At 46.1% G+C, this 14,252-nt stretch overlaps 1 pseudogene; it reads left to right on the top strand.

Annotated features, from left to right (window-relative positions):
• The first annotated feature begins 3,323 nt into the window (after positions 1 to 3,323).
• On the top strand, positions 3,324 to 13,340 carry LOC123456304 (annotated as a pseudogene).
• The last annotated feature ends 912 nt before the right edge of the window (positions 13,341 to 14,252 follow it).

Below are 14,252 nucleotides of genomic sequence, written 5' to 3'. Positions count from 1 at the left end.
CCCCTGGGGTGTTGAGCCTCGAACTGGGGTCCTTAGGCTTCACAGGCAAGTGCTTAACCGCTAAGCCATCTCTCTGGCCCACCTTTGCCATTTTTGATAGAAAAGAAATTAGGACCTGACATTTATTGCACTGCAATTACCATTGTTGTAATTATTAAAAAATCTCATTTATAAGTCTAAAATATGATAAAGTACTGCTAATAGTATAATAAATAATAAAAATGGAATAAAAATAAGCATTCCCTTCCCCCAAAACAATATAAAATGTTGCAGCATCTTGGGCTGGAGAGATGGCTTAGTGGTTAAAGCATTTTCCTGCAAAGCCAAAGGACCCAGATTCAATTCCCCAGGACCCACGTTAGCCAGATGCACAAGGTGACACATGCGTCTGGAGTTTGTTTACAGTGGCTGAATGCCCTGGCATGCCCATTCTCTATCTACCTCTTTATCTCCTTCTTTCTCTCTTAATGAAATAAAATAAAAATTAAAGCCTTTAATCCCAGCACTAGGGAGGCAGAGGTAGGAGGATTGCCATGAGTCACCCTGAGACCACACCGTGAATTCCAGGTCGTCCTTAACTAGAGTGAGACCCTACCTCGAAAAACCAAAAATAAAGTAAAATAAAATAGGATAAAATAATAAACAAATAAAAATTAAAAATGTCTTGCAGCAACTTATTTTCTGGGTCCTTAACAATTGGAGAGTGCTGACTATATGTTTAGAGGTGGGACTGTTTAGTAGAGCGTCTAGATTCTTTATTCCTATATCTTGTACTGGTTGAGCCTATTTTGGGCAAATACCTTTGTTCGCTTCCTTTCTGTGTGTACCGGTGACCTTTAGTGATGACACTCAACAACCTTGCTATCAGCGTTGTCTGTAGGAGACATCGTGGCGTCTGTTGGCCGATATGACACATAGGCTTCCCTCCGCCATCTGTACTATAATCAATATCCAAGCTAATCAATGCTTATATTTAAACCCAACAGCACGGCCATTGTTCAGTTATGGCAGCCTACATCCAAACACGTGCCACGCTCGTGTAGCTAGTGGTGACTGCCTTGCCTTGCGGGGGCTTCAGTTCTCAGCCCCACCCATCAGCTCTATGTTCTCCCCTATTCTGCCTCCCTGACAGGCAGGAGGTTAACTGGGATGGAAGATCTAGGCTTTGGACCTTGACTAGCATCCCAGTTCTCTATGAGGGCTACCTTTATGAATGGTGTGTTTTTATGTCACCCTCCACTAGCCGAGGAGCCCGAGTGCATGACCAAAGTTCCTGGCAAACTTACGGATCGTAACAAATAGCCTGGGTGATTTAATTTGAAGAGCCACCCGGAAACACAACAACCATAAATTAAACATGCGAAGAAGGGCTTTCGGAGATTGGTGCACTGAAAGCAACAGGAAACTGTTGATAACAGGCAAAAAAAAAAAAAAATGACCCTAAAATATAATAATTTGTACCATTTCAGGTGGGAGGAAAGTGCTCCGCAGGGCTCCAGAGGATTCAGAGGCTCTCTCTTATTGCAGAATGTACAGAACATGAGGGTGATGAGGATGGCTGAGTCATAAGAGAAAGGTTTTGATGTCCCAGCATACTGATTAGGGAGGCAAGGGATGGTGAGATATATGTTTTAATGATTCTCAATAAGCATGGAGTCAATAAAGCATAATTTAGAGCGCATATAAAGTCGTAGCATTATGAAAAATAGTTTCCCCCTGACTCATTCTCTAGGCTGCTCGGGAAAAGGCTGCACACCCCACGCCCAGGGAGCACGTTTCTCCCAGCAGCACCAGGCGAGCCCTGCGGAGATGCTATTCGATTGTTCACCGTGGCTAATTCTACTAAGCTGAGCCCATCGGATTCGCTCTCCTAAGATCAGATGACAAATGGTCTTCAGTCAGATAGACTGTGGCATGTTACCTTGTGCTGATGGCATGTAAACAGTCATCTTCTTGCTGCTCGGGCAAAACACGGGGCCAGAAACAATTTGCGGAAGGAAAGGTTTTATTTTCAATTTACAGGCTCAGAGGGGGACGCCTCATGCCGGTGTGGGGAAAGCGTGGCAGGAGCAGACAGCGAGGCGTCCCATCTCTGTAGCAGCAGGGAGGAAGTAGAGCAGAGGGGTAAGCCCCCTGAGGTTGAAGTCAGCTCCATGCTGCGGGGATGAGCTTCCAAACCAGACACAGTTTACGGGAGGAAGGGAATTGATTTGCAGCTTACAGGTCCAGGGGACGAGCCATAACAGCAGAAGAAGCTGGCTCCCTTTCGCAGATCTGAGCCGTGAAAGATGACATTGAACAGCCAGCATCACCACTGAGCACAAAACCAGCAGCAGCAAAACGACCGAGGAACTTGAGGAGAGCCCTAATGCTCTGCATACGTTCAGGCTGGAAACCAGATCCGCCCCTACCAGCGACACGTGCAACTTCTTGATGTCGCAGGGTGCTGATTAGGAAAGTGGGGGACTTTATGTGAGTGCAAAGGTAGGGCTTTTCACCCGCATGTAAGTAGTCCAACTTTTATTAAAAGAAAACTTTTTGTTGTTGTTGTTGTTTGGTGTTTCGAGGCAGGGTCTCACTCTGTTCCAGGGTGACCTGGAATTCACTCTGTATTCTCAGGGTGGCCTCGAACTCACAGCGATCCTCCTACCTCTGCCTCCCGAGTGCTGGGATTAAAGGTGTGTGCCACCAAGCCTGCCTAAAAGATAAGCATTCTAATAAAAACACCTGAGTCTACTGGGGGACACACATTCAAACAGTAAGGCCGCCTCCCAGCAAGACCTCTCCTCCAGCAAGGCTCCACCTGTCAAAGGGTGTATCAGGTAGGAATTAAGTATTAGGCCTAATTATAAACACATGAGGGCCATGGGATTACATTTTACATTCAAAGCACCACAAGCAAATATAGAAGTAGGTCTGGGCCTTTTAATAATGTCTGCTGAAGCAAGGCAAGCTTGGCTGTAGAGCAAAGCCTTTGAACCCGGAACATGATGATCTTTCTGTTTCCTTGCATTCTTCCAGTCCCTGAGGCCCTATTATATTGCCTGCATTGGGTACCATGAAATATCCTGTCTCCTTCTGGAAAAATCCTCATTGTTTTTGAATAATATCTATCCCCGAGAAACAATTGCTTCTTTTTGAAGATTAAACATTTCTTCTACTAAAACCAGAGTGATCCGTAAGGTTTTACCAGAGACATCACGACACATGAAGGACAAAGGAGGACAAGGGAATAGAGGCGAAACTTCTCACACCCACCTGGGCCACTGTGGCTGCAAGAGACGTGAAGCACCGTGAGGGGTGACAGGATGGTGTCTCGGGCAATGGTCCGTGGTGGAGGGCCCAAGATGGATGAGGAGCACCAGAAATTGTCCTGGGCTCCAGCGTCAAGCCTGCGCAAGTGTGGACAGCCGGCTGAGGTGGATTCGGAACTCAACTTACCAGGGCAAGTGTGGAAGTGGCACCTTAGGGCCTGGGTATCGCACAAGAATGTTTCACTGCAACCACCAAAGAGACACGGCTTTGCTGTGATCACGGCGGGGCTTCTGCGCATGGAGTCCCGGCACTGACAGTCACGGGTGAGGCCCGGGTTCTCTTGCGCTCCCCAGTGACATCAGAAACCGCGGCTCCCAGATCGCTGTTTTATTTTTGGCTTTTCGAGGTAGGGTCTCACGCTCACCCAGGCCGACCTGGAATTCACTATGCACTTTCAGGGTGGCCTCGAACTCACGGCGATCCTCCTACCTCTGCCTCCTGAGTGCTGGGATTAAAGGCGCATGTCACCATGCCTGGTTCTCTTATTTTATTGTATTTTTAATGCAAAACAAGTATTTTCTTTCCAGGATACCTATGTAGAAACTATTTATTAAATGTTCAAAAATCTAGTCCATAACTTTTTTTTTTTTTAAAAAGGGGAATTTGTTTCTAGACCTTTTTTTCTTTCTAGGTTTCTAGACCTAAACACATTTGTGGATCAGTCCTAGCCTATGGACATCTAACCCTGTGATCCGTTTGCTGTTCATCAAGCCAGGGGTTACTATGTTGAGCCACAAAGTTTTCTAAAGTGTCTGAGCTTGTACGGGGTAAGCTCTGTATTACTGTTTTAAAAATATTTTATCTATTTATTTTTCTAGAGGGGTGGGAGGATAGAGAGAGTGAGAAAGAGAGAGAGAGAGAGAGAGAGGACAATGGCTATTGCTACAGAAGACAAGCGCTAAATGCAAGTACCACTTTGTGCATCTGACTTTATGCGGGTCCTGGGGAACTGATCCCGGGTCATTAATCTTTGCAGGCAAGCTCCTTAGCCACTGGTCATCTTGCCAGCAGCCCCCCCCCCCCCGCCAAATAACTATTGAAAGTCATTAAAATCAACTCTTGAGTAACTTCTGTAATTTCAAAAGTCCTTGTCCTCCCCCACCCCCCCATGGTCTTGCTCAATAGTAAAAAGGACGTGTATGTTCTTGGAGATGGTGGTGGTGTATGTATCTGTGCGTGTTAGTATTATATTCAGAAATTTCAAATATAAGAAATTAAACAAATGAGAACGTTCAGTGTTATGGCATTTATTAAGAAGGGACCAATTTTAGCTTCTAATTTGCTATTGAAATACTTTAGGATTTATCTCTGCCTGCCAATTTTTTACTTAACCTTTAACACTCTGATTTTTATGTGATAACCAATTAGATTTTGAAAATTTTTATGTGCTCTATTCGGAAATTTATTTTTATTTGTGACAGAGAGAGAAAGAGTGGAAGAGAGGGACAGAGAGAGAGAGGAGAGAGAGAGAGAGAGAGCTCCAGGGCCTCTAGTCACTGCAAATGAACTCCAGATGCATGCACTACCTTGTGCATATAGCTAAACATAGGGCCTGGAGAATTCAGGTCCTTAGCCTTCACAGGCAAGCACATTAGCTGCAAAGCCTTCTTTCCAACCCAGTGATATCTCTTTAAAATTTTTTAATTTACTATTTATTTGCAAGAAAAGAGAGAGAGAGAGAGAGAGAGAGAGAGAGAGAGAGAGAGAGAGAGAGAGAAGTGAGACAGAATTGGTACTCCAGGGCCGCCGCTAGCCACTGCAAACAAACTCCAGATGCATGTGCCACTTTGTGTATTTGGCTTTACATGGGTACTGGGGAATTGAACCAGCTGGTGACCAAGCATTCAGAACACATGAGTTCACAGGGGACATCCGATTCAAACCATCACAGGAGATATTGAAAACTAAGAGAAAATAGTTTAAATTCTTTTTCATAGTTCCACGGCACATTGTCACTTATCACAGAGCTCCTCTCTTCACTCTCTAGGTTAGAGCTCGGAAGCTTGAATTTCCCCAGGAATCGAGCCTTGAACCAGGTTCCTTAGGCTTCATAGGCAAGCGCTTAACCATTAAGCCATCTCTCCAGCCCAAACCATGCTTAATTTTATAAATCCCATCTTATTTCCATTCCAGGCTTTGGGCCTGCAACTCTAGCGTCATGGTAGGGGTGGTGTGGGGGACAGGCATATGCATGTGGGCCGTGTGGACAGTCTAGGATCAAATGCTTTAAGCATCTGGTGGTGTGGGCTCTCCCATAACCGGCCAGCCCTTGTTATGGTTTAACATTGTTAGAATTCAGAGCAATTCTATGGCCAGAAGGAGGTGGAGAAAAGAGGAGATAGCATTCCAGCATCACATCCTTGACTGGAGTCATAGAAGGGTTTCAAAGTGCACTGTTAGGTCCTGGGTGATAATGGTAACAATTAGGCATCTTCAAGGATGAGTTACCCTGCGTTTGAATGATTTCTTACAAGCATAGCTGCCTGGAGTCCTTTAGTAGGAAGGCATTGCTTCTTCTGTACCTTGTGGCATATCTCTGTGGTACTCAGGTTTTTCTGGGGCCATGGGTATCATGTACCAAGGCATCCATTTTAAAATAAAAGGCAGATCATTATAGTTTATACATTTTACCACTAAAGATCCTCACAGTTCACACATCACAAGCATCTGGTAGGCTTCCGTTGCAGTTAGCTTCATGTGGCTGGGACAAGACACACTAGTCAAAGCAGCTGATGGGAGGCAAGGGTTCATGTTGGCTTACAATCTCGAGCATGGAACCTTCACACTGGCAGGATAAGGATGGCAGAGCAGAAGCCGGGCATCGCAGCTGTAAGAAAGCATTAAGAGCGAGCTGATCTCCAGCGAAGGGGAAACTGGGCTATAACATCCCAAAACCCATTCCAAGAAACACACCTCCTTCAGCAAGGCTCCACCTCTTAAATTCCCCCTAACAGGGAACCAAGCATTAAATATGTGTGAGTTTACGGGGGTTGTGGGGTGACCTATGATTCAAACCACTTCAGCTTCCATGGATTTGGAAGGCAAAGCATTCCATGTTGGCGTCTTGGAAGTTACTGTGCTTGAAGCAAAGGGTTCCAGGTTTGAGAAGGACTCAGAAGGAAGGGATGCTGCCTCTGGTGCAGAAGGTGGTGGCAGTGGCTCTAGACATGGCTGATCATATGTTAGAGAGGTCAGTGGTGGGGCACATGTGTGCGACCTATGTCAGGGGCCAGTGCAATAGGTGTAACACACATTCCTGGGTCTAGCAGTCTTTTCTTAAAGTTCTATTTATTTGAGAGAGAGAGAGAGAGAGAGAGACAGAGACAGAGAAACAGAGACAGAGAGCACCAGGGCCTCCAGCCACTGCAAACGAACTCTAGATGCATGCACCACCTTGTGCATCTGGATTACCTGGGTCCTGGGGAATTGAACCAGGGTCCTTTGGCTTTGCAGGCAAACACCTTAACCACTAAGCCATTCTTCCAACATTCTTTCGTTGTTTGAAAATCAGCTTTTGACATGATACAGGTCCTTGTTGGAGAGGGAGTAACTGATCTTCAGTGACTCTGAGATTTGATCTTCACATTTTGAGCTGGATTCCGATAGAATCACCGAGTGATAAGTTCAAGGAAGCCCAGAAGCAACTTACTAGAAAATGGAATTGTTGTGTTCAGACTAGACAAGGAGAACGGACATACCATGAGCTACATGAATCCGTGTTCCAGACTCTTCCATCGTGGGCTGGGGTTGCCCTGTTTGTAACCATGCCTTTTCCAACTTCCTTCACTTGGTGAGGGGAGGGTCAGGGGCCCTTTGGGGAATAACCGAGGTTTATTTGGGTTCAAGATGGATGGGCTTGAAATGCAGGTTCGGGTGATTGTTGCTCCTCATCCCATTGCAGACATGACCCCGAATGTGGCAAATGATTGCAATCTTCCCTGTGGCTACTGGCTAGACTCTAGCCAAGTGACATTAATTATTACTTTCTACAGATGAGTGGAAGTCGTGGGGACTTGGACCGGTCATTTTTTGGTGGCAAGTGAGGATGACGGAGGAGAGTCTTTTTTGAGACAGCAACAAGCATTTTGTGGAGACCAGTGGCAACTCGCTATAGAGAGAAGTGGTCCGACAGTCCCTCGAAGGCACATCGCCCTCCCTTCGATCTGCCACATGCATCCAGCTGTTCCACATCAGCTTTGTTCATAATTCTAATGCTCCTACATCTTTTGGAAAACCATGGAGAAGATCAAAGAAAAGCTATTCTTAGAATCCTGTATGCTCCTTGGATATCTTGCTTTATGAATTAAGAGATTCGGAAAATATAAAAACAACCTGGAGGTGACCCCCTCAGTAGGGATGGGGTATAACGGAGGAGATTGAAAAGGACAGGAAACAGAGCAGAGCTTACGGGGCCTGTTATCATCTAAGTGTGTGACTTGTAAGTGGTACTGATTGGATTTTGCCCAGTTAAGTCATGAAGGTTTCAAGGGTTTTATTTTTACAGACAGATATCAAGAAGAAAGAGGATCATTTATGGATGGATTAACATATTAGAAGTCAAGAGATTTATTGCTTTCATCTTGCTGTGACAATAACTTTATGACTTCGGTGTCTCTTTTAGCTTTGGTTCTTCTTTTATGTGGTGAGCTCTGAGCACTTAACATTTTCTATGTAATTCTTTGGATAAAGACTTTAGGTCAGTCCGCACAACTACAATTGACTGAAAAACTTTTAATTGTCCGAAATCCTGAAGCAAATAAGAATAGAAGTTATGAGAAAATTAACTGACTCATGGGGTGGAGCACACCACATGGAAGAGACAGAATCCATGAGAAGAGACTGAAAACTTTAGTTTTCTTTTTTGTATTTGTAGGAAAGCAATGTGTGATTAGTTGAAGCCTATATATAAATATTTATTTAGTATAGTTATTCATTTATTTGCGAGAGGGGGGGGGAGAGAATGGGTGCGCCAGGGCCTCTAGCCTCTGCAAACAAACAAACAAACAAACAAACAAACAAACAAAAACTTCCAGGCACATGCGCCACCTTGTGCATCTGGCTTATGTGGGTCCTGGAGAATCCGACTGGGATCCTTTGGCTTTGCAGGCAAGTGCTTTAACCGCTAAGCCATCTCTCCAGCCCAAAGCCTATAGAAATATTTTTATGTGGTGACCACTCATAAATGTAAGTAAAAGGAAATTATAAAAGAATTCTTTGTGGGCTGGAGAGATGGCTTAGTGGTTAAGCACTTGCCTGTGAAGCCTAAGGACCCTGGTTCAAGGCTTGATTACCCAGGACCCACGTTAGCCAGATGCACAAGGGGGCGCACGCGTCTGGAGTTTGTTTGCAGTGGCTAGAAGCCCTGGCTCACCCATTTTTTTTTTCTCTCTCTCTCCCTATCTGCTTCTTTCTCTGTCACTCTCAAAAATAAATAAATAAAAATGAACAAAAAAATAAAAAAAAAAGAATTCTTTGTATATGATAGGCTCTGGATTTCTGAAAAATCATTGTGAAGTTCTGTGTCCGGGGAGTCCACCACTCACCCCCAGTGCTGGGGGCATGTGCTGGTTATTCTGTTTTCCCTTCAACCTAGGAAACGGTTTTAAGGTGACCAGTGAGAAGAGGTTGTATGTATCCCTGGACCTGAATGGTCACCGAGGTTATGGTCAGTGATACAGCGGAAGACAGTATTGAGAGACTGGTTGATCCCATGCGTGAAGGGCAGCGGAAGAGCAAGGCAGCATTCTCCCCACTGGGGGAAATCAGGGGCCTGGGACAAGAAGGATGCCACCATGAGCAGAAACCAAACAAGCCTTCTGGAATGAACTCTCCAGAGACAAAGCAGGCCATTGAAGTATGAGGCCGTAGGTGGACTGCTGAGAGAGGAGTTGCTGAGGAGTTTGAGGTATCAGCTAAACGAGATGCATCAGGGAGCTCTGAAGAATCCAGCTGGCCTCCAAGAAGGAGTTCGGTTTGGCTGCTAGGAGGGGCAGAGGTGGGTGTCTGCAATCTTAGCCCTGGGGGCGGGGGTGGGGAGGCAGAGACAAGTGGATCAGAAGAAGTGAGGTCCTATGAAAGAGAGAGAGAGGAAGAAGGAGGAGAATGGGCTGGAGAGATGGCTTAGCGATTAAGCGCTTGCCTATGAAGCCTAAGGACCCCAGTTTGAGGCTCGATTCCCCAGGACCCACATTAGCCAGATGCACAATGGGGTGCACGCGTCGGGAGTTCATTTTCAGTGGCTGGAGGCCCTGGCGTGCCCATTCTCTCTCTCTATCTGCCTCTTTCTCTCTCTGTCTGTCACTCTCAAATAAATAAAATAAAAACAAAAAACAAAAAATAATTAAATAAAAAAGAAGGAAGAGAATGAGGGAGTTGCTCATGCATCAAGCTAAATCAATTAGATAGGCATTGTCCATCTTTCTTCCCTCTCCCTTGTCAACCCCGGGGATTTGAGAGGTGAAAAAGCAAAACAAAACAAAACCCCTAGACAGCGATTTTTCTCCATGCTCTTAGCTGCAAGTGTCTGGCTCAAGGTAACCATCATGCAAGTCAAAGGGTGAGATTTAACATAAAATGAAGTTGGAAGTTTTTGCTATTATATGTGCCTGGGCATTTGAATTAATGAAATGAAATAATCCTTTCAACTACAAATGACTGGAGGACTTTAATTGGTACAAAGCCAAGGAAAATCCATAGCTCTATCCAACATTTTATCTGGAGTCAGGGGGAAAAAAAAATTACCCTCTACTCCACAGTGAAACTATGGGCTGGCATAGGGATGGAAAGGATTATGTTGTTTACATGCGTGTATACTTAAATTTCCTGTGAAATTTATGTTTATTTGCAAAAGAGCAAATTATTTGCCTGACAATTTGAAGGTTTATTTATACCATTCAAAAGCTATGGGTCAGAATGAAATGATTGGAACACTTCAGGCTGCAGGGATGGCTTAGCAGTGAAGGCATTTGCCTGCAAAGCCAAAGGACCCAGGTTCAATTCCCCAGGACCCATGTTAGCCAGAAGCACAAGGGGGTGCATGTGCCTGGAGTTCGTTTGCAGTGGCTGGAGGCCCTGGTGCACCCATTTTCTCTCTGTCTCTCTGTCTCTCTCCCACTCCCTCCCTCTTTCTCTGTCAAATAATTAAAAAAAAAAACAATTGTAACACTTCATGAAGATGATATTTCAGAGAAGTCTTAAAGAAGAAAATGTAAGTGAGACTAGGTAATGAAATGCAAGGCATGAGACTGGAGAGGAAATGAATAGCTGCTTTTAAGAAGGAATTGGAGGTTAGCAGGCGACCCTGGGCATAGACTAATAGACTCTCTGGGGAATAAGTGGGGTCGTTGAAGAGCAGTGATGCTCCGAGGTGGGTATGTATGTGGAGCAATGCACCAGATTCTGCAACAAAGTAAGGCAACGTTGGAAAACAGAATAGGAGGCAGCAGTCTCCAGTCTATTCTACAGGACTGCCTTCCAGATGGGGTCAGGAAACACAACTTAAGAGAAAAAGAAAGTTGCAGAAAATCTGCGGGGTAGTTTCAGGAGTGGGTAATGTTGAGAGATGCAGAGAGGGATGGAGGGAGTGGAGAAATGAGAGAGAGAGAGGGAGAGAGAGAGAGAGAGAGAGAGAGAGAGAGAGAGAGAGAGAGGGAGAGAGAGAAAGAGAGAAGGGGAGGGGAGGGGAGAGGAGAGGAGAGGAGAGGAGAGGAGAGGAGAGGAGAGGAGAGGAGAGGAGAGGAGAGAAGAGAAGAGAAGAGAAGAGAAGAGAAGAGAAGAGAAGAGAAGAGAAGAGAAGAGAAGAGAAGAGAAGAGAAGAGGAGAACAAAAGCCTTGTGCAGCAGTCTCACCTTCACAGGGAAGAGCAGTGCCAGAAAAGTCCTCTTTTCTTAGGCTCTCAGCCAGAGCTGTGGCAGGAAGCTGTGTTCTGTTTAAACATTTTATTTTTATTTATTTATTTGTTTGACAGGGAAAGAGGGATAGAGAGAGAGATTGAGAGAGAGAGAGAGAGAGAGAGAGAGAGAGAGAATGGGCATGCCAGGGCCTCCAGCCACTGCAAACGAACTCCAGATGCGTGCGCCCCCTTGTGCATCTGGCTAACATGGGTCCTGGGGAATCGAACCTGGGTCCTTTGGCTTTGCAGGCAACTGCCTTAACCACTAAGCAATCTCACCAGCCCCTGTGTTCTGTTTAAAGACCCTTGCCGAACCAGCAGCTAAGGGCTCTTAAAGGCCAAGGTCTCTTCCCTGGGGTGCTCACTTTGAGACACTGAGACTGGATCTGCAGAATACCACCCGCTGGAGGAGACAAAAACTTTTGAGTCAGAACTGTACAGTTTTCTATGGGGTGCATATCTTTGTCTGAGCCTAGATCAGGGTAGACGACACAGAGGGTGGGTATGACAGCCACACCCATCTATGCCCAAGCGAGGGGCCACTAGAGGACTCTGCACTCTTTCCCAGTTCTCATTCCGTCACTTTCTTTTTTTTACAGGCTAGTTCCCTGGGACTTTGGGGGGCACGGGGGGGAGGGTCCTGTAATGAACCCAGGCCATCCACAGTGCGTGAGCTCGGACCCCTTCCTTATGGCAGCAGGTTCTCATGGTGGAAATGTGGTCCCATTTCCAAGGAACCCAACTCCTGTCCAACTCCATCAGGCTCAGCAGCTTCAAATCCAGCACCTTCTCCTGCTGGTGCCCGTGACTCAAGCACAGCTGCTTTTCCAAGAGGGATGAATTCCACCAGCATTGGTTCAGTTTCTTTCCCAAGGCCAGGTGGCCTCTTGGGATGAGGACCAGGACCAGCTCTAAACCCTAGAACAGGCTCTCTTCCAGGTCCTCTGTCTACCCCCAGGTTGGGAGGTCTCCCAGGCCCAGGTCCCATGTCCAACCCAAGAGTAGGTGGTCTCTTGGGAGTGAGTCCTGACCCCAGAGGTGGTGGCCCCAGGGGTCCTGGATGTGGCCCCACCCTGAGGGTGGGTGTCTTGTTATCTGGGAATGGTCCTCCCAATCCTAGGCCAATCGGCTTGGGCCCTGGACTGAGAGTTTCAATCTGAGATCAGGCTTTTTAGGTACAAATCCTTCTCCTAGGTCAGGCATATTTCCAGGGCCAGGCCTGAGGCTTAACACATGAGTAAGCAGATTGTGTCCAGATGTTGGACCCAACCCAAGGGCTGGTGGCCTGGACCTGAGGCCAAATCTGGACACCAGAGCAGATGGCCTCTTGGGTACAGGATCTGGCCTTAACTTAAGAATGGCTGGACCTCAAGGTCTATATATTAACCCCTTTCTAAGAGCAGCAGGTCTTTTAGGAACCAACAGCGTCTTTCTCACAGGCTTCTGGAAACATGGGCACAAGTCCATCCATGAAGAGAGTATCTGGCCCCATAAGTGCAAATACAGGTCCTAGCCCTCCTGAGGCATGGGTTTTCCTGGGCCAACCCCATCTCCCATGTCAAGGGCTCCTGGTGCTATGGGCCCTGATTCAGCTCATTTCTCAAGGCCCGTAGTCCTGTAGGCATAAATGCGAGTCTCTTTACAAGGTGGACAGGCTCAGAAGGGCTGGGCCCAGTTGCCTTTGCTCAGTCTTCTGGCGTATTAGCTTCAAACCCAGGTAACTTCCAGAGGCCTCCTGGCCTCCAGAGCTCAAATCAAGGCATATTCCCAAGAGCCTCTGGGCCACTGGGCTCCAATCAAGCTAACTTTCCAGGGGCCACTGGCCTGCAAGGTCCAAGTCCAGGTACCTTCCCAAGGTTTGCTGGTCCATTAGGCCCAGGTCAAGTTACTTTCCCACTGTCTGGGCTGGGTACCTGGACTCTTCTCCAGCACGTCCTGTGGGTAGCAACCCAGCTCCTTTTGCAAGACCCTGGGTCTAAACCCAGCTTCCTTTCCAAGGATGAATGGCCCTGCAGGTAAGAGTTTTGTTCCATTTCCTGAAGTGGGGAGCCTTCCTGGTGCAAACTTAGCTGCTTTCCCTGGACCAGGGGGTCCCATGGCTGCGATGTACCCAAATGGAATGTTATCCCCTTAAACACCACTTTCCCTCCAAGACCACTTAAACACTAAGGCATCTCTCCAGCCCCTGTAACTTTAAAAAATATATTTATTTATGAGAGAGAGAGTTAATATGGGCATGCCATAAATGAACTCCAGACCCATGTACCACGCTTTGTGCACCTGGCTTTATGTTGGTACTAGGCAATTGAACCCAGGCCATCAGGCTTTGAAACCAAATGCCTTTAACCATTGAGCTATCTCTCCTTACCCCACAACTCTACTTAGTTGGAACAACTCTGCTATAATTTTATCCCACTTGGGCATTAACATTTAAAATATTTCCATAAGAAATATGAAAATTCAAGGCAAAATGACTTGTATGAAAATTGCTAATTCCACAATAACGGATTCTACTGAGAGTGTGTTAGATGGAATTACACACATAGCATTCAAAATGATGTTTATATGTATGCTCAGTAAAATTGGGAATGGTACCAACAAACTCTTGAGTGCATTTAGAGAGGCCACAAGCCAATTGCTACATAAAATAAGCCAACTCAGGGTATGAAAGAAGCAGTCAACATAAAAATTAAAATACTGGAAAAAATGATAATTTTGGACAGGTAAATTTCAATATATCAACTAAAAATGAATATAGTAAAGTGGCTATATTACCAAAAATGATTATTACATTGCTGAGATAAAAGAACCCCAGAACAAACAGCTGGTGGTAGGGAAGGATTTATTTTGGCCAATAGTCTGTTGGGGAAGGTTCTACACGGGTGGGGGAGGGAGGGGAGCATGGCATGAGCAGAGTGTGGACATCACCTCTGCCACAGCAGGTGGACAACAGCAGCAGGAAAGGGATCTGAGCTAGTACTGGCAATCTGGGGGGCTGATAAACCTCAAGGTACCTCCCCCCCAACAGCAACACCTCCTCCAGCGA

The sequence above is a fragment of the Jaculus jaculus genome, chromosome 20 (assembly GCF_020740685.1).
Source record: "Jaculus jaculus isolate mJacJac1 chromosome 20, mJacJac1.mat.Y.cur, whole genome shotgun sequence".
NCBI lineage: Eukaryota > Metazoa > Chordata > Mammalia > Rodentia > Dipodidae > Jaculus > Jaculus jaculus.
The sequence above is the reverse complement of the archived record's forward strand: the minus strand, read 5'-3'. Positions and strand labels throughout refer to the sequence as shown.